The sequence below is a fragment of the Amborella trichopoda genome, chromosome 7 (genome assembly GCF_054954075.1).
Source record: "Amborella trichopoda isolate Santa Cruz 75 chromosome 7, AtrichopodaSantaCruz75HAP2 v2.0, whole genome shotgun sequence".
Classification (NCBI taxonomy): domain Eukaryota; kingdom Viridiplantae; phylum Streptophyta; class Magnoliopsida; order Amborellales; family Amborellaceae; genus Amborella; species Amborella trichopoda.
This window is the reverse complement of record NC_142342.1, coordinates 9258542-9279245: the sequence shown is the minus strand read 5'-3', so window position 1 is coordinate 9279245 and position 20704 is coordinate 9258542. Positions and strand designations below refer to the sequence as shown.

The 20704-nt window shown below is 32.4% G+C and overlaps 2 long non-coding RNA genes across 6 annotated transcripts in view; one reads left to right on the top strand and one right to left on the bottom strand.

Annotated features, from left to right (window-relative positions):
* The first annotated feature begins 872 nt into the window (after window positions 1-872).
* LOC148781237 (uncharacterized) overlaps window positions 873-20704 on the top strand; it is a 53716-nt gene continuing 33884 nt past the window's right edge. Inside the window, exons 1-3 of one of the 5 annotated variants that reach the window (XR_016059144.1) lie at window positions 873-967; window positions 1035-1373; window positions 5725-6050. This is a non-coding gene — a long non-coding RNA (uncharacterized LOC148781237). Of the gene's footprint in view, window positions 968-1034; window positions 1374-2516; window positions 2599-2640; window positions 3223-3243; window positions 4968-5724; window positions 6051-20704 lie in introns of those variants that run through there. The other 4 variants (XR_016059145.1, XR_016059147.1, XR_016059146.1 and 1 more) reach the window with 4 other exon arrangements.
* Window positions 18246-19994, bottom strand: LOC148781238 (uncharacterized). Its single transcript, XR_016059749.1, has 2 exons — window positions 19915-19994; window positions 18246-18488 (listed from the first exon to the last, which is right to left on the bottom strand). It is a non-coding gene; the product is annotated as an uncharacterized LOC148781238 (long non-coding RNA).

The window sequence follows — 20704 nt, the reverse complement described above, 5'->3', positions numbered from 1 at the left end:
TGGGTGAATGATCAGCCCTACCGATTTGATTTTTAAAACACTAGATGAAACAGTGAGGGAGAAATCGATTGTTTTCTATCTCAAGTTAAAATAACAAACTATGTCCATTTGAAAATCGACCTTCCACCATTTCCTTTTTTGTTCAATCTTGTTTAAACTGAAAGACTAACAACTTTCAAGAAAATTTATTTCAGGCTTTGTGTCTAACACATCACCATCCATCTGATTTCACATCCAATGGTTGACAATTAATTGTGACCTTGTATTAAAAGTAAATGGTCTAATCATATACATTTCCTTATATCATAACCGCTTCTCCTATTGTTGAGATTGTAAAGCGTCAGTTAGTTTGAGTCAGCATTTGAAAAGTCCATCCATTAGTTTCTACTTGGCCGAGTTACTCAGGCTCGGGCCCTTGCCAAGCCCGAGTTGTGTCGAGTTGGATGTCCAACTTGGAGATCTTAAAAAAATTTTAAAAAGAAATTTTAAAAAATAAAAAAAATAGTTGTAAGATGTTTATTTATGTTTTCTATCATTTTGTCGGAGATTGAAAAATATTTTGACTGTGAATAATTAATTTAAAATATCTTGCGCCCTTTTTAAAAAAAATTAAGAATTCTTCCAATCACATACTCATGTTTTAAAATTTAGTTTTTGCTATTTTTTAACCACAATTAGCTGTGTTTTTTAAAATTCTATTTTGAATTTTTTCTAACTACAATTACTCAGATTCGGATGAGTGGTTAGGGCATGGGCGGAGTAGTCGGCCCGACTCGTCTTTTCCCACACTAGTTTGGGCACTTGGCAAAAATGCCGCCCGACTTGGAATGATTCAGTTAGGTAGCCCGGGTCAACCGTGAGAAGTGGGGTGGTTAACTCTAACCCGGACCTCTAGAAAAAGGGATTCCATGTGCTCTCTCCATATCACCATTCTCGTCTCTTGCTCCCTCTTTTTGTTCTCAACATTGTAAGTGTTTTTCACTTAGAAATTTCAGACGACGATCGAAGGTTTGATGTTTTCATGCTTTCCACAGGCTTTCTTGAACATGGTATTCATACGGATCTTCTTCGAGGTTGGTTGTCAGAGAAGCAATGTCGAGTAACAGGTTTAAGAAAGCTGTGGACAAACATGAAAAAAATCATAAAAACAAACATAACGCAGCATGGCGGGTTCGAAGGCGATGTCATAAGAACGGCATCCGTTCTTATTTTTCGGGTTGATTATTTGAAGGTATTTGCTCAGTGGTGCCACTACCTCATTGGTTTTACAGTTCCCCATGAAGTGGTAATGGATGTGCAATGGTACAGGACTCGGCCAAGTTTACTTGAGCTCGCGTGTAACTCAGCCTCCTCAGCCAGCTGTGAGCTTTGAGGTAAAAAATATTATAAAACAGAAAAATACATAAAAAAAAATATGGCGAACACTATTATATTAGTTAGAATTAAGCTTTTCGATGATTGTGATAATTTTTAAGATGATTTGAAAATTTGCACTTTTTTTTCTTTGAATTTCCCTGTTAATCCATTAATTTTATTTATTTATTTATTACTTTTTTTTAACTTTTTTATTTTATTGGATTGAACAAAATCCAGTAAAATGAAAAAGTTACAAAAAATAAAAAAAGTTAGAGTTTCCCTTCACTCGTCCCAAACGCCAAAAAAGAAGATGTGTTGTGTTAGGTAGGCCGCCAAAATAAAATTTTACCAAACTTCTCATGAATATGGAATATTCTCGTGACACTGAGTTACCGGAAGGGTGGGACAGTGGTCTTTTACCATTGAAAAAGGGAAATAGGAGGGCTAGTGGCACTGGGTTCTCATTCATATAAATTATGAAAGAGAGATTACTGCCATTTTTACCAATTTCCATTTGTTTTAATTTTCGAGGATCAATTGATCTTTGATAAAGGAGAGAGAGAGACGTAACGGGTGAGGTGATATCTTGCTGCAAGAAATATGTCTAATTTTAGAAAATTTTAGTTGAGTACTAAGAGAAGAAAATAAACGGTAATGTTGTTTTGTCATTCAACAAATTGAGCCTACCCTGGTCTTTTCGTTTCTAATTTATAAAGAAAAAAGTTTATATAAGTTCCAACCTTAAAATGTAGAGTGAATTGCACCTCAAAAATCCATTATAAAAGGTTTGTTTGGATGTTGGAATTATGAATATGAAAAGAAAAAAATGATTTCTAACTCCGTGAAATAATGTGAAATAACATATCTTGCAACATGTTATCTGGACGGTCTATTTTCAAGATTTTCATGTGTTTATAGATCTACTTGATTTGAACCATTTTTAGAGTTTAAACTTTTATAATTAGCGATGAAAATTGATTCTTGAGACATCTTAAGAATATTTTATATCGAAATTACATTTATGATAAAATTTTGAGGTGCGTCTTAATTGGATTTATTAAGGTTGCAACCTTATGCAAACCACACTCCTTTTTAAATTGGTTTTCCTTTATACTTTTAGTGCTTAATGCTAATATTACCTGTGAATCTAAACATGGCAGGGTTAAATGTCTACGTATTTCCTGTCATTGATTTCATATGTAATTGAGAATGTAGTTAATTGGAATAGCTTCCATTTTTTTATTAAGATACTTATTAGATGGGGTTTGCTTTGTTGTGTACAAGGCTAGGATGGCACTCTCGCTTCAGAATCTTGCTCCGGCGTTCTGGAGTCGAGATCTCACTCGGAACCTATTCCCTTCTTTTTGGGATCTCGTTACAATTTTTAAGATGCTCGATCCTATTCACAATGGAGCTCGCTCCCGATACTGCATGGAGCGCATTCCTAAAATTTTAGGATCTTGTTCCTGAATAAAATAGATCCCCACCCCCTGAATTTTAGGAGCGCCATCCCTACATATTTTTAACTCCATTCGTATTTGTAACTCCATCCCTATTTTCCCAAAACATCCTAAAAGAAGCTTCTTAAATAAAATTAATTTTTAAAATAAAATTATTATATTTTAAACCAAATTTTCATAAAAGTGAAGTTCTGGGATGGGAGCTCGGAGTGGACTAATCATGCATAAAATGCGATCCTTCCTTGAATGGAGCTCGATCCTTTCCAAATAGGAATGCGGTCATTCTTAGATGGGGGCGCGATCCTATTGTTGATGGGAGCATGATCCTAATGAATATGGGAACACGATCCCATTTGACATGGAAAGGGTTCCTATTAAATAAGGATCTCGATCCTGATGTATTGGGAATCACTCTCTGTTCATACAGGATCTCGATCTGCTACTTTTATCCTCACTGGAACGCACTCCTCGAGCTCCAGAGCTTTGGACAGACATTGCTCCGATGCTTCCACTCCCAGAACCGGAATTGTTCCCGCTCCAGCTCTTGGTAACTGTGGTATCAATTGCAGCATATCTTTCCTATGCAATTGCCTAATGTGTTGAAGGAAAGAGTCAGTAGTAGTCACAATGTTATCTACATATACACGTAAGATGACAATACCGATGCCATTGGTATGTACTGGTAAGATGATAATACCTTGTCATGAATGTCGAACAAACAAAATAATTCGTCCCACTTTGTTTAGAACTACCAAGAACGGGTTGTATTCTTAATTTTCTGAAAGGAGGGTGTTGGCGTGACCTACTGGCTGAGCTTTGGCTTAGGAGGAATATTGGAGTTTATAGCTGAGCTTTGGCTAGGGAGAAATGGTGGGCTTTATACAAGATATAGTGTAGAGCAGTGTCGAACCACGAAATTAAGGTCTGGTAGGTTTTATGTAATGGATTTATGTGAAAGGATTAAAATCTCGCTTACCTATGTATTTTAGGAACATAATAGGGAGGCAGATGATTTAGGTAAACTAGGGGTGAACAATTGCAAGAGATGTGTTTGTCTTTCTTTTTCTTTTCTTTTTTTGATAATCAACCTTGTTATTAATGAAACTAGAGAGAGAAAAATGGCGGATTGGGTGATGAGGAACTTGGATAGAAGAGGTTAGAACCTATGTATTATTGCATTGATAAAGCAAAAATCATTTTCATTTAGTCCTTAAATGCCCGCAACTTATTTTGGATCTTTTTTTGGTCTTTTTGCTTTTTTTTTTTCTTTTTTTTTTTTGAGGGTAATTCAGTATGAATGATAGGTTCCTACCCGTTTCTTCAAATAATTGGTTTTTTAAGCTTTTAATGGAATTCAAAGGAAGAACGTGCCACTGAGGTACGAGGTGTGCTGCACCATCACCTCAGCCCCTTTCCCAATTTTTGCTCATTCATATGTGAAAGTTTAAACCTGCTTTAATCAAAAAGGGCTCAGAATAAGTTTGGCAGGGTTCATAACCTTAGGATGTGGCATTGCACTCCTTCCAAAATGGCCTTATAATTTGGAATTGGATTGTTCAAGTTCTAGCTTATAGGATGTGGGTTAGCTCAATAGCATTGATTCTTGAACTTGGTTCTGTATTTTTTAATCAATCTTGACCATCCATTTGATGAATTTCAAGATCCAGGCCTTTACAAATTCAAAATCAAATTTTTTTAGTATTGATTGTCTAATTATAAAAAATTTTGAAAGTAAAAAAGTTTTTATAGGGCATAGATCTAATTATCTCATTAAAATGGATAGCTTATATTAATTGGGCTAAAAAAACACCTAGAGAGTGTTTTCGAATTTTCTTTTTTTGTAATTGTTCATTGAAATTAAATGAGTGTATATTTAAAAAAGACAAATAAATAGCCCTAACATAGTTTTTAGAAATCGTTTCATTACATTATTATACCGCCGTTGCATGAAATCACTCTTCTTATTTAATATCTTACACTAAGACTAGGGGACCGGCTGCCCCAATTTCCTCCTCTTGATTGGAGTTCTATCGACTGTTAAATCATCAGATATGGCTGAGGGAGTTATGGTACAGTGCACACCCAACAAATGTTATTTGGGAGTCTTGAAAATTGTAATTTTTTAATGTTTAACATTTCATTTTTTTTGTTGTTCTCTTATTCTTTGGTATTTTAGATCGTTTGAAAGTTGAATTTTTGAACCACCCAAATAGATGAACTTTTCTATGCTTTGAGCTATTTGAAATTTTGACATTGGATACGTCCAAACAAATATTTTGGCTGGTTTAAAAGTTGTACTTTTAAACTATATATATATATATATATATATATTCTTTCATTGGCAATTTAAAAATTATATTTTAGAGAGTAAATGGGAATAAAAAGTAATTCAAAAAATAGGCCCTAAAATCCATGGGGTATTTTCAAAATGCGGCCAGAATTCGTAGGAAGCTCGTGCTTCCACAAGGATCCATGGAGAAGCACACTTTCTAGTAATCAAAGTAAAAGTTCTACCTTCAAGTTATGGCTTGTGTTCCAATGTCAAAATGTCAAACAGTACTTTTAATTCATGAAGGTGTATAAAAAAAATTTAAAATATTTGGAAATAACATGGTTAAAAACAGAAAATAAAGACAAATTATATGTGATAATCATAATGAAATGAGAAGGCAAAATATAAAAGAAACACAGTGAGAAGGCAAAACATAAAGGAGACACAGAGTGAGAAGGTGCTCAAGATGGGAAGGATAGTACAAAGCCATTTTTATTAAAGTGGGTTAGTACGGTCCAGAGGTCTAGCGAGAAAGGGTTATTCACATGTGTGTTAAAAAAATGAATATTTCTTTATCATTGTGATTGCTCTATCCCTCTATATATCTCATATTTAATTTTGGAATATGTGGTCCAGCATTGAGGCAACAACTTGTTGATCATAAACTATGTTCTAAGATATCTGGACTGTTCGGTCCAATGGTGAGGCAACAATGTACGGTCATGGACTTTGTTCTAATAAACTTTGTTCCGAGATATTTGGACTGTTCGATCCAGCTGTGAGGCAACAACCTGCTGGTTATAAACTCTGTTCCAAGAACCTGATGTTAACAATGAGTAGTTACGTCTATCTGTTAATGTCAAAAATGGTAGAATGTGTGGACTACAGTGATAAAGAATAGTCCATGACGGTCGTAATTAGATGTTTCCGAGAATGTGAATTGCAACTCGGTATTGTTGAAATTGTATTGTAGATGCAGCTTGATTGGATAGTTGATGATAATGTGTATCAGGACACACACTTCACTGCTTCCGCTGTCTTTTCCAATTCCCCATCCTGCGACCGTAACCACAAAATCAGCATAAACAATATGGGGTGAAGGGCTCGGTAACAACATTAGAGTGTAGAAGTAAGGCGCAATTCAAAAATCCAAAAACAAAAGTTGTTTCGATGTTGAAAAGCTTTACAATTGATCATCTCAATCTCACGATATATTGATTTAAAAAAAAAAAGATTTCAAATCCTAAAAATGTGTATCCTACAAAAATTATTTAGGCACTCCATTTTACAAAATTTGAAATATTTATCAATCTACTGGATCTACGCTATTCTATGAGCTCTAAATTTCATAATTAGAGTTGAAAATAGATTTTAAAGCAGGTCTTTGACACTACATATTTGTCCTTCAACTAGACTTTGAGATACATTCAACTAGACTTTGAGACACTTTATGTTGGTTGTTTGAGGTTGTTACCTGATACAAACCTCAACCATTTTCAAATTTATAAAATTCTCTTTAATTACTTTTTCCTTCTATTCTGTTCAAAAACATATTACTATATCAGGTCTCACGGATGACAAACGTCTAAAGACAAAATGGTTCCTATGGTATACCGTATTTCATGCACGACTAAGAGTAACTCTATTAGTTAGTGTTAAAGAAGGAGACTAACTCTATTGGTTAGTGTTAATCTATTATAAACTTTTTTTTTGAACGGTCTATAACCTATTATAAACTTGTCAGTATGCATTATTTCAACGCCCGCATGCCCACGCGCACACATAGTATACCCTTTTCAAGAGAATTCAAATCTACTTCTGGCTTCTACAGAGGGTGGACAGACAAAGAAGGAACTAAAATGAGAGTTAACTCTAGCATGCAATTACCCACACACATATACACACTCACACACATACACATAATGAGTATACTCTTTTTAAGAGAATTCAAATCAACTTCTGGCTTTTAGATAAGGTGGACATCAAAAGAAGAGATAACTCCAATGTAGCTAAATTTGGTTTTTTTTTTTTTTTTTGACAAAGTTATGTAATTTTATTCAAAGAAAAAGGTTACATAAAGGAGGTTACATCATCAAAATTTATGCAAATGCTTGAGAGAAGCAGCCTATATAAGATCTTAAGAGGTGTTCATATTTGTAAGCATCTCTTCTTTCTTTCTCCATGTTGAATTTCTTAAATATTTATTATTAATAAAATTTCTAAGCATAGAGGGAGAGACTCCAATGTATGAATTAGAGTCTGAAAATGTTCATTAGAAAAAAGAAGAAGAAGAGAGAAATCATGAAATGAAAGAGGATGGGTTGAGGATGATAATAACCAAAGTAGAAAGATTTTCTCTTCCTTTCTCTCACTCCCTATCCCTTCCTTTCAGTTTCTTACAATATTTATCTAACTTCAAAATTAATTTTTATAATATTTAACCGAAAATATTTCCAAGAATCTTTACCTAATTTAAAATATCTCACTTAAATGTGGGAAGAAATATTGACATGCCGATCTAATATTCTATATGCAAAAGCCAAATAAAAAAACAAAAGGAAATGGAGATAGAGAAATAAAAAGAGAGCTAGATACTTTGAACTACTTTACTTAAAATTCATGTACCTTCAACCATTATGAGAATAGGGTCTACCTTGATTCTTGCAACATATGTCTACCCCATAACTTGTAAGCTGCAACTATTCGGGGCGAGAGAGAGAACCTTTGTTTTAAGAGAATCAGATCAACTTCTTACTAGGAGACAGAGAAGGAGCTACAAAAAGAATTAGCTCCAAACACAACTGATTTTAGTAATTTTTTTATACAAGAGCATGAGAGAAATATCCTATATAATATCTTGAGAGATGCACGAATATTGTCTATAAGCATCTATTCTTTCTTTCTCCATGTCAAATTTCCAGACATTATTTATATATTACTCCTAAGCATAGAGGGCAAGCACACCATACAGCTGAATGAAACTACTGTATGGTGCGCTTGTCTTCCTAATTTTGTAATACTTTTTATTTTATCTGCTAGTGTTCTTATGCCAATGATGTATAAGAACTATTCATGTAATATCTCTTTTAATTCTTCGTCCTAATTTTGTAATGTTTTTCATTTTATCTGATGCTGCTAGTGTTCTTATGCCAATGATTGTATAAGAACTGTTCATGTAATATCCGTTGATTCTTCAATAAAACGGGTAGGGGCCGACATCCCCACTAATTCACCCAAAAAAAAAAAGAAAAGAAAAAAAGAGTCCTACAAAAATAGTATGAGTTGATAACATGGTCCCTCCTCTCCATGATATCGTACCCCGTACTAGTTGTGTTAATGAGCTGCCTGCTCCATTTATTGGAAAGGTATACCGACCACATTTGAACGAAGAAAATGCCCAAACCTTTAAAGGTTCTCACTTGTCTGAGTCTCCAACACTAGTATTTAGTCAGCCATGCCCAAATCTTTTCAAACTGACCAAGATCTTAAACGTTCTTTAATTTTTTTAAATCACCTAAAGAGCTCCTAGTTTTTGCAGAAGATCTTCAAAAAATTGAATTTTTAATTTGATTCGATATAAATCTATAATTAAAAAAAAAAAATTAAAAATTCTACTTCAACATATCTTTATCGAAATTTTTATTTTCTGCATTGATTTAATGTCTTAAATTTTGGTTTAGGGATTTCCATAAAAATTTACTTATTAAAAAGACAAGAGCAATACATTCCGAAAAAGATAATCTATCAACCTCATATCTTAAAATATAGGTAGAGTTTGAGGAGCAATGAAAAATCTCTTTTTCTCTAACACAAATCATCGATATCAAGAGTAAGGGAGATTATCGACAGCTAAAAGTTTAGGTAGTTAGAAATTCAGGGTGAGATTCGATTATTGGATCTACTTAAGCATTTTGTTGCTTTTAAATACAGATGTTTGATTAATTTTACTTTTTGAAATTTTTTTATTGCTTCATTGATATAAAACAAAGCATTTTGGATGGGACCCGGTTGCTATGCGGCTCATATGTAAAAATGCGGGTCTCTTAATCAATCTATTTTTGAGATAGATTTTAAGACTTAATTTTTAAGGACATGTAATCTCTAACATGGAGATCATGAATATGAAAAAATAAATAATTTTAAAAATTAGAAATAATAATTCTAGTAAGAAAACATTTGGAACATTAGTTTTCATTGTTTTTATATGAGAATACCTACTGGCATCCATCTTTAAGATGGATGCTTTGCGGTTTCTGTACCACATATGTAGAAATGTGGTCCAGGCCGCATGAATCAAATTTTTTTTTGGATGGACCACTATTTTAATTTTTGAGCTTTTGTACTGGTTTTTCTTATCTACAATCATATACTAAGGGTCTTTTGTTTTTTTTTTTTACTTCTAACAATAATAATATGCATTAGATTACAGTTCTTGTGCTAGTATTGTTGATTCATTATGTGCTCGCAATAAGTCTATCTTATGTTTTTGTGTCATGACAATAGAGTAAGTATTGTTCATGTATTTATTGAAAATTCAGACAAAATTGTTGAGTATTACCCTTATGATATTAGGTAAGGAGATAAAATTATTATTCAATAGTTTTAATACATCAAAGAAGAATGTAATCTTATCCTATATTATCTTCACATATCTGACTGTTTCTCTGTCTTTTTTAATAAAATTCGAAATATTCATTATACTTTGACTTACCTAAATTTTTCCAATCCTTGTTTGTGACTTTTTGTTTTTGCAAAATCAATTTATTAACGATATGTTAGTTTGCCGACATATTATTATTACTAGACTTCCCACCTATGATTTAAGCGTGCTCGCCCATAAAAGGAGCATGTTCTTATGTGCTACTTTGGACAAACAGAGAGAGACCCCACACTTGTCTCATCATCAATTATTTAGTTTGAGCAAATATACAAAATGATTATTTACTTTTAGTACAAGAAAGTCACAAGCACTTTTAATATTTGGATTTCAAAATAGGCGGCTGTAAGAGTATCATTAAAATGACTTAAAATTTTTAAAAAAAAATTCCTCTGACCAGCCGTAAGCCATCAAATTTGACATCTAATGAGTATGAGTGATTGTGGCTTCCTTATAATAAAGATAGTCTCATTGTATATAATTCCATTTTAGTTTTATAATGAAGGGGAGGGAGATCCATCTTCATACAAGAGAGAGTTTTATTATGAGAGAGAGAGGGAGAGAGATCTATCTTCATACAATAAAAAGAGAGAGAGAGAGGGGGGTTTGTTTATGTACTACTTTATTTTAGTGAAACTAAAGATGAAGACTATTATCGGTGACTCAAACAATAACTCATGGATTTCTTGGTGTACCTAACCTCAATGCTCGGTAATAAATTGCAAAGTCCTCCAGATCACAACGGTGTGAGAGAAGCATATCTTCAATAAGTGTAGCGTCAGTTTCCTTCCAAACTCACGTTTCAAACAAATAGAATTCCGCATGCTCAATTGAAAGTTTGGTGAATTTCTTAGTTTTATATGCTAATTTTTTTAATAATTTCCTTTGTTTCACACGAGTTGGACCACATTTTTACATATGCTGTCAAGTAGTGTAAAGCATCCATCTTAACGATGAAAGTAAGTACGTGGTCCATCAAAAAACAATGGAAACTGATGTTCCATTATTTTCTTAATGAAATTATTATTTCTAGTTTTAAAATTTTATTTATTTATACATATTCATGATCTTCATTTTTGATATTATATATGCTTAAAAATTAAGTCCAAATATCCATCTCAAAACATTATTTCTCCAACTAAATTTCGATCGGTCTATTCTATAAGCATAATTTTAAACGATCAAATTCATAAAAAAGTAATTAATAAAAAAATTGAGACTAAATTGATAAAAAAAGGAATAAAACAAAGTGAAACTAAGTTCATAATTAGAAATAAAAAATTATGATTGAGTCATATAATTAATTAATATTTTGAATAACCTAATTTTAAATTTTGAATTTTTAATATCCCAAAAAGGTGAAACCTAATTTTTCAGATTTGTGGGCTTTGAAAATCTAAAATTTTAATTAACAAATAAAATATGATAATATAATATTTTCATCTTAAAGATCCAAAAATATGGGCAATTTGATTTTTTAAATTTTTTTGTGAAAACAGTATTAAGTTAGAAATGAAAATTCTTTGATAAAATTTAGAAAAAGTAAATTATGCATGTGTGTTTAATTACCAATTTTTTTAAGGGGTAGTTTTATATGCGGCGCCACTCAAACTATAAAGCATATGTGACCCTGCTTTGGGATGACTTGAGTCACAATGTCATAATTTGGCTCTTAAGGGGCCGTTTGGGTACCTAGAAATTGTTTGGGTGCACTTAACAGTAAAGAACGTACACTTAATCCTAACGAAATGGAAAGAGATTACACGGTTAAAAAAATCTTTTCTCCCTCTCTCTTCATAGTAACTAGGTGATCCCTTTTTAAGCTCGTCCCATTATTTGAAGGGATTAGCTGTCATATAAAAACAAAAATAATAAAAATAAAAATCAATAATTAATGATAATTACATGACACAAATATAATAAAACGTTTCACATAGCATAATGTCATCCCTCCCTTTTTAAGCTCCTCCCCTGGCATCAATGTCATATAAAAACAAAAATAATAAAAATAAAAATCAATAATCAATGATAAATTACACAACACAATCATAATAAAAAATTTCACACAACATCATCCTCATAAGAGATTACTAAAATCTCAATTGAAATAACATACCTCTTTAGTCTTCTCCAATACCTCAAAATTTTATACTGCAATTACCAAACCTTCTAGTTTACTAATCAAACTTCTTCCCATTTTTTAACTCGTGCCCTACAAGTATTTAATTTAGTATCATAAATTTATTGTTTATTTCAAATTATACAGAGAGACATTTGAAAGACTTCTATAAAAAATAAATAAAAATATGGCTTATCATGTTCGAAAACATGTGATTTACCAAGGCACTTAAAATAAGTAGGAAATAGTGTCATAACTATAAAATGATACAAGTTATTATTGGAAAATCTTTTTGAAATGGTGATAATGTTTTTATTAGAAATCTTTTGAAATCGTGTGATGGTGATTTTAATTCAGTATTTTAGTGGATTTTTGTGACAAAAAAGAAGGAACTGAAAATTATGTATTTTAAAGGAATTTTATGACAAAAAAGAAAGAAATGATAGTTTACAAGCACGTGCTGGTAAAATGTTAGTAATGCATTTTCTATATTTCTTCCAGACATAGCCAAACAATAACAATGTATTTGCCAGGTTGCATCTAAATGCTACCTAAACAATAACAATCTATTTAAAGTAATGTATTATGCAGTAATGTATTATGTCAGTAATATATTTTATAGACAATATATTTCCAGGTATCCAAACAACCCCTAAATGTTAGATGTTTATTAAACGGCTCAAAGTATTTTATTTTTAGCTTTCACTATTTAGTGCATCTACACATCTCATGGGAATGTGCACGATAAAAATAATAACCAATAGGTTTGATGATGAAAAATATTTAAATATCCTTGAAACATGAAGGAGCTTTTTAATCACTTATTTTCATCGTAACCAATTTTATTTTTTCTAGGTGCATGCCAATAAAACGAGGGGACACTCCAAATTATACCAAAAAATGCTATTAAAAAAAGATTCAAAATCTACCAACATTTTAGCAGGGTATTGTAACATGAGCAATCATGTCTCAAATGTATTTTATTTGAATTATATTCTTCATTGTTTTACCACTCATCCATCTCAACATCCTCATTTCAACTATACTCATTGTATAAATATGTTGTTTATTTGAGTAGGCAATTGTACATTGTAAACTTGTAGGAACACACAATTAAAAATACAAATTGCAAAGTTCATATGAAATGGACTAAAATTCCTACTACAACATTTCTTATATACTATGGTGTATATGAATGCATCACATAATGTTAAACATGAAAACTCAAAGGGTGTGGTTTATATGAGGTTGCAACCATGTACAATCCAATTGAGATGCATTTCCAAATTTTATCATGACATGCAATTTTAGTGTGAAATGTGAAAAATTCTTATGATCATCTGAAAATCTATTTTCACATCAAATTATAAAATTTTAAATTAAAAAAATAGTTGTAATCAAGTACCTTTCTATCTATCCAAGGGATTGAAGGGCAGAAGGAAGTTCTCTTTGGTGTCCCTTCCAGTCCAAAATTGGGGCCTCATAATAATAGATCTATTAACATATGAAAATCTTGAAAATAAACGGCCTAGATAATTTGTTGCAAGATGCACTAATTATGGGACTCAATTTTTGTTCTTTTATTCATACATCTCGATATTGAGATGATCAATTAGAGGGTTTTTAACATTAAAACAACTTTTTCCGACGGATTTTTGAGATGCATCTTTAATTTCACATTTTAAGATTGCAACTTTATATAAACTTTTTTCCAACTTATAATATCTAAAGAGCATACTCAATGCATGGTGTAGCAGGTGTCCCTCGCTGGTACTTATAATGTAACCAACCTTATTGCATAGGTGAGGAGGACATCTTTGGCATTGCTCTCCCTCATTTTAGTGCAGGTATAGTGGCTTTAACAAACTTATCATGCAGGCAGACGGACTAATGTTAGTTGCATGTATCCCACAAGGGCAAGCTTTGCATTAAACTAATATATTTGCCTCTATCCAACCGTTCATAATGGACAGTTGAGATGGTCCCAATTACAATGTCACATCTCAAAATCATTTTATTTTTAATTTTTTTTACAAATTATTTTGGCACAAACTTTTAGGGGTCACTCCTCTCTTAAACTCGTAATTGTAAAAAATATAAAAACAAATTATTGTCAACAAAATAAAATAATTAGAATGCTCTTAAAAGTTTCAAAGGTATTTTGATCATTGTATGTTATCGAAAATATATTTTTTACTATTTTTCTTACGTGCGTCTATTGAGATGATGGCATTTACTAAATTTCATATTCATATAATTTGTAGAAAAATATTAAAAATAAAAAAAACTTTGACACGTTAGATATAGATCTAAATATTGCAACCTTTATGTAGGGTTCTCGAGAATCCCTTATATTGCGGAACCGGAATCCCAACATCGTGATCCCAACCAAGATCGTGTACATGATTGACTAAACATGGAGTAGATAAATACAACTATAAATCGAGTGGGAGAAATAAAACAAACATAAAAAACACACTACAACAACACACGATTTACATGGTTCACCCGTAGGGCTACATCTACGGCCTCGGCAACTAGAAATCTACTATTACAATGAAAATTACAGTTTTAGGTTACAAGATATAATACCTATATGTAAACATCAATAAAAGACCATAACCGATCTTCCCTTCTAAACTCACTCTCCCGACCAAGTAACACCGTCAATCAACATCTTCTTTCCTACCGCAATACCGCTACTGAAAAGATAACCTCGAGAATAACATAGAGATTTTTTCTAGCTAGAAATGGAAGTTCACCAACCCAAAACTCATGGGAATATTGTCTCTCTATCGAAGGTCATGTCTCTCTTTCTTAAAGACTCGTCTCCGTATTGGAGATCCATTCCTATAACCCCCAAAGGGGTGACCCTCAAAGGATGGGTATTATTTTCTCATTCACTCTCTTATAAAGATATCACTTTCTTGCTTATCAAGAAAATCAAATTTCTATTTTCCATAATACCTTAATCTTTAGAAGAAATATGTGTATGGTGATTTAGTTATCATCAAACCCAACAATCTCCACCTTGATAGCAAAATCATCATAATTTCCTTGACAATCTTTATTGCATAGAGTTCTTGATTTCTTCATACTTGCCTCTATTGTGGAATTTTGACAAATACTTTCCCTTCATATTTCTCTACCTCAAATCATGGATATATCTTTATTTCTTTTCACTTACCTCCATTGTTCAATTTTAACAAACACTTTGCCTCTATATTTATCCACCTCAAACCATGTATCCATCAAACTCCACCATTCATCATTTTTTTAATGCAAGCCTTAGCCCCCCGTACACACTTTATGCTCTGATACCAATTATAAGGTTCTCGAGATTCCCTTATATTGCGAAACGGGGAATCCCAAACACCAGGATCCGACCCAAGATCACGCGAAGTAGATGAATACAATTATAAATCGAGTGCGAGAAATAAAGCAAACATAAAAAGCACACCGCAACATGACACGACCCCATAGGGCTACATCCTCGGCTTCGACAACTAGAAATTCACTATCAGAAAGAAGATTACAGTTTAGGGTTACAAGAGATAATACCTATTTTTAAACATCGGTAAAAAACCATCACTGATCTTTCCTTCTAAACCCGCTCTTACGACAGAGCAACACCATCGATCAACATCCTCTTTCCCACCACAATACCGCTACTGGAAAGATAACTTAGCGATCAACATAAAGATTTTCTCTCTCTAGAAGTTGAAGTTAACCAACCCAAAACTCATAGGAATACTGCTTCTCTCCCAGAGGCTATGTCTCTCTCTCTTGAAGATCCATCTTCATATTGGAGATCCATTCCCATAACCCCCAGAGGGGTGACTCTTAAAGGAGGGGTACTATGTCATCATTCACTCTCTTATAAAAATATCACTTTCTTGCTTCTCAAAAAAATCAAATTTTTATTTCCCATAATACCCAAATCTTTAGAAGAAAATATGAGTATGGTGATTTAGCTATCACCAAACCCAACACTTTCCCATCACACAATATGAAAACTCCATTTATACCATGCATGTGCAAAGTAGGAATGGCATCAATGGGCTTCTGAGTCCGAGCCATGGTTATCCATCTAAGCTTCAACATTTCTCTCACGGTGATGATGAGAGAAAGCATACGCTAAAACATAAAGGGTGCAGTTTCTATAAGGTTGATTTTTGAGATGCATATGTAATTCTACATTTTAAAGTTGCATCCTTAGATAAACTTTTTCCAAACAATTAAATGCATGAATATTGATGGTGGAAGAAAGCGCTAGCTAACAACGAAAATAATGGTTATATTCATTAAATTAATAGAATTCTTGAAGGACAGTGCAGTAAGTACATACCCACCAAGAAACCGACTAGGTGTTGAGGGATTGCCCCAAATTAATGGAATTATTGACGGACGGTGCATTAAAGACATGCCCACCAAGAAACCCACTAGGTGTTGAGGGATTACTCCAATATTTCAAGGATAAATAGTCCATATGAGGGCTATAAGCACTATTCGATTATTCATATCAAGTGAAGTGTTGTTGAACATCATCAATGAGGATTCAACAACATCTTTTGTCGAAGCATGGGAGTCTGTATATGACAAAGTCCCTCACAATCAACTATTTTTGAAGCAACAACTATACACCCTACGCATGTATGAAGGTGTGAATATTCATGAGCATCTGAATCAATTTAATAAAATTATTTATAAATTATTGAGCATTGGTGTTAAGATAGATGATGAGGATCATGTTATAATTTTGTTGTCCTCACTCCCTTATTCGTATGGGTCTTATCACGATGTATCACAAACTCTCTCACCAATCGTCTGTCTTTTAAACAACAATTATACACCCTGAGCATGAACAAAAAATACTGATATACGTGACAATCTAAATCAATTTAATAAAATTACTTGTAAATTTTGTTGTCCTCACTCCCTTATTCGTATGGGCGTCTTATCACGATATTACCGTAGGTAAAAGATACCATAAAGATGGAGGACGTGATTTCAACTCTTCTCTTGAATGATTTGAAGAAGAGATAGGGTAATGCTTAACTACATACATATGGTTTAGTGCTAGACGGACATTTATTGAGAGAAGTGCAAAAGGGAAGTGAAAGTCAGGGCGGGTCCATATCCAAATCCATATCAGGAAAATGTAATTTTCGTTGCTATTATTGTAAGAAAAATGTGCATGCCAACAAGGATTTCCATACAGTCAAAGAGAAGGAGAAACTTTCCTCTAATGCGGCCAATATTATTGATGAAAGCTTGAAAAGTGGGATGGATAATGTGTGGTTAGTCTTGACAAATACCGATTACTCTAAAGAGTCGTGAGTTCTTGATATGAGATAATCTTATTAGGACAGAAACACTGTGCTATCATAAACTCAGTCTTCATGATGGATATGTTTTGAAGGGGAATGTTGTGGCTTGTAAGACCACTGGTATTGAGACAATTGCTATCAAGATTTATGATGAAGTCGTTCAAACTGTGATTGATGTAAGACAAGTTCCACATCTAAAAAAGTATTTTATATTTTTGGGTGCCGTAGACTCCTTTGACTGCAAATTAGTTAGAGAATGTGGAAACCTAAAAGTTCTAATGGGCACCCTAAATGTGATTAAAGGCAGAAATATTGGATCAAATTTATATTTGCTGATTGGGAATACTATCAGAGATAGAGCAACAATTGTAACTTGACTTAATTGTATCATATGCCGCTAGGCCACATGAGTGAGAGTGCTTTAGTGGAGTTGAGTAAATGTTAATTGATCAGTGGCTTAACGAAGTATAAGTTGGTCTTGTGAGCACTTTGTTCATGGTAGCAATGTAGGGTGTAGTTTCATACATTGGAACATACCACAAAAAATAATTTTGAGTATGTTTATTTAGATGATTGGACCCTTGCATCTGTTATCTCAAAACGTGGATCTCTGTGTTTCACTTCTTTCATAGAAAAAAATAAATAAATTTAAAACTAAAAATAGTAATTGTATTAAGAAAATATTTGTACCGTTAGTTACACGTTTTTAGATCTACCACCTTTTGGCATATGGATGCTTTATAAGGCTTTATACCTTTTGGACGGCTTATTGTAGAAATGCAATCCAACATAATTTTTTTTAATTTTCTTTTATTGAATGTGTTTGTAATAAATTTTTAAAGTTAGTAGATATGTTTAGAATTATCACTCTTTATAAATTTTTTAAAGGTTTATGATTGTATATATTTGACATCTGATATACTAGAGCGGAAATAAATATTTTTTTCACATTTGGATAGAACATAGTGATAAAGTAGTTAAAAGTAGCTACTGTGAGTTTACCTTTCAAAATTGCTGCTAAATATAGCTACTGTGAATTTACTCTCAAAAACGTTAAAAATCTCTCAATCAAATTCATGTTTGTGAGACTACTCTCAAAATCTCATGTATGAGCAGACTATCTTCATCACATCACATTACATCATCATCACGTCACATTACATCACTGTCTTCATTTCCTCTCTCGAGAGTTTGTTGTCATCACATCACTGTCTTTCTTTCTTGAGAGCTTGTTGTCATCACATCACTGTCTTCACTATTTCTACTTCGTACAACAAAAGTGTTTTCACCATTTCTGCTTTTTGCAAGAAAAATCACTGTCAAACATGAAAAAATATAGCATTGTTTACCATTTAGAAGCAATATAGCATTGTTCACAATTTAAAAACAATATGACATTGGTCACAATTTAATCTCCTTTAATGGTAGTCCTTTTCTTGATTCTTGATTCACTCACCAGTTGATGAGAAAGAGAAATAGCAAAGGAATTTTACACCGGTTAATGAGAAAGAGAAGTAGCAATGGAGTTTTAAAGAAATAGTGAGAGAGAGATGAAGCAATCTGAGGTTATTCGAGTGAAAAAGACAGAATTAGGAAGTGGGAGGTTAATGGAATGTGTTAATGGAATGTGATAAGTCTAGATCAAAGGAGACGTGGGGAACAGATGGGAAGAGAATGGGGTTGTGCTGTGAGGACGGTTGGTTGGAAATGGAAATGCAACAAGAACATAAAGACATAACAGCGCTTAGAGAGAGAAGAAGAGGAGAGAGAGAGGGGTTGATTTTAAGTTTAAAAGGGAGGCACGGGCTGTAATTTAAGATTGTAGAGAGAGAGAGCCGGTTGAATTTCTATGGTTTGATTTGAGCATTTATTTTATTCATTTAATGGTTTCGAAGTTTACAACATTGAATAAAGAAAGAGATGAGAATTTTTAAAAGGTGATGAGGACGGGTTATATTGTTAGAATCGAAAAATGAAGGTAGACTAGGAATTCTTTACAAAGAGAACATTTTGTTGTGAAATTGGATGGGCTTTGGAAAGAGAGTGACGGGGCTGGTTTTTTAGAGTTTGATTCGAATATTTGGTTTTTTTTAAGTTTGATTCGAATATTTGTTTTCTTTCTTACGTATTATGCAGCTATTCTTGGCTTTTTTTTTTTAATATGCATTTTTCTTTGGATTTTGAGAATACTGGCTTTTGAATATACATCTTTCTTTGGATTTTGAGAATATTAGACGTACAAAATCTTTGGATTTTGAGAATACTAGACGTACAAATCTTAAATGTATTAAGCATAAAAATGATTTATAATAATTTAATTTTAATTTAAAATAAAAGAATAACAAATAACTATGGGTTGAACACAATGTGATCAAGAAAATAGATGAGATTCCAAATAATTTTTTTAGAAAATTTTTTTCTCATTAAATTTATAATTTTTTTATTAAAACATTATTTTTCAAAGCTATAAAATACAACAGTGTAAAGCAATTTTGAAAAAAATTAAGTTATTATTTTTTGTTTAGACATAAATATTAGCTAACTTTAAATTTGTTTATGCATCCAGGAAAGAAATAGAATAACATTCAATGACAAATAATATAATATATTAAAAATAAACTACTAAAGAAAAAAAATAGAATTATATTCAATTATAATAATATAATCAAAATAAAAATAACACAAGATAAATACAAAAACAAAAAATAAAATTAACATACCTTTTTAGTCTCCTCCAATGTTCTAATATATTTTGTTTTACAAATCATCAAGCTTTCTATTTCGGTAAACAAACTTTTTCTCCATTGAAAGTTACATAGATAGATGCTCGAAAGGCTTTTATAACACAGGAAAAAGAATTCATGATACAAATACGATATTCCAAAGTCTTGGCATATTACATGCATGTTATTCCATATCAAGAGTCGCACGTAAAAAGTTTGCCTAGTTCATATGCCCTTTGCACTTATAAATTTACACTATATATTAGTGTAATTATAATGTTACAAAAAAATATTATTACACAAAATCACTAATATGATATTTCATTGACCTCAAATTTAAGCTAGCAAATTGATACAGAAACCAACCTTTGCAACACTTTCTTACTTTCGTGTACATCAAATATGCACAGTTTTTCCAACCAAACCATAGATTAGAGAATGATGAAAGAAACTAGAATTTCAAACAAAAAGAATTCAAAGATCGAAGGCACTGAGAGTTAAGAAAAACTATAATTTCAAACAAAACGAATTCAAAGATCTAAGGCGCTGGGAATTAAAAGGGCTTACATGTGAAGATGGTTTATACATTGAATGAGAACCTTTACACACGATCGAGCAGAGAATGAAGCCATTGTCGATGCCTCTGATGCTGAAGTAAAGAGAGTAAGATTCATCAAAGAGGGCTATTATTTCTTGAGAGAGGAAGGTTTTTTTGTTCACTTCGATGATCCATTAGAGGGGCGAAAATATTTGAATTTCTAAGATTTCAGATGTCTATTATTCAAAA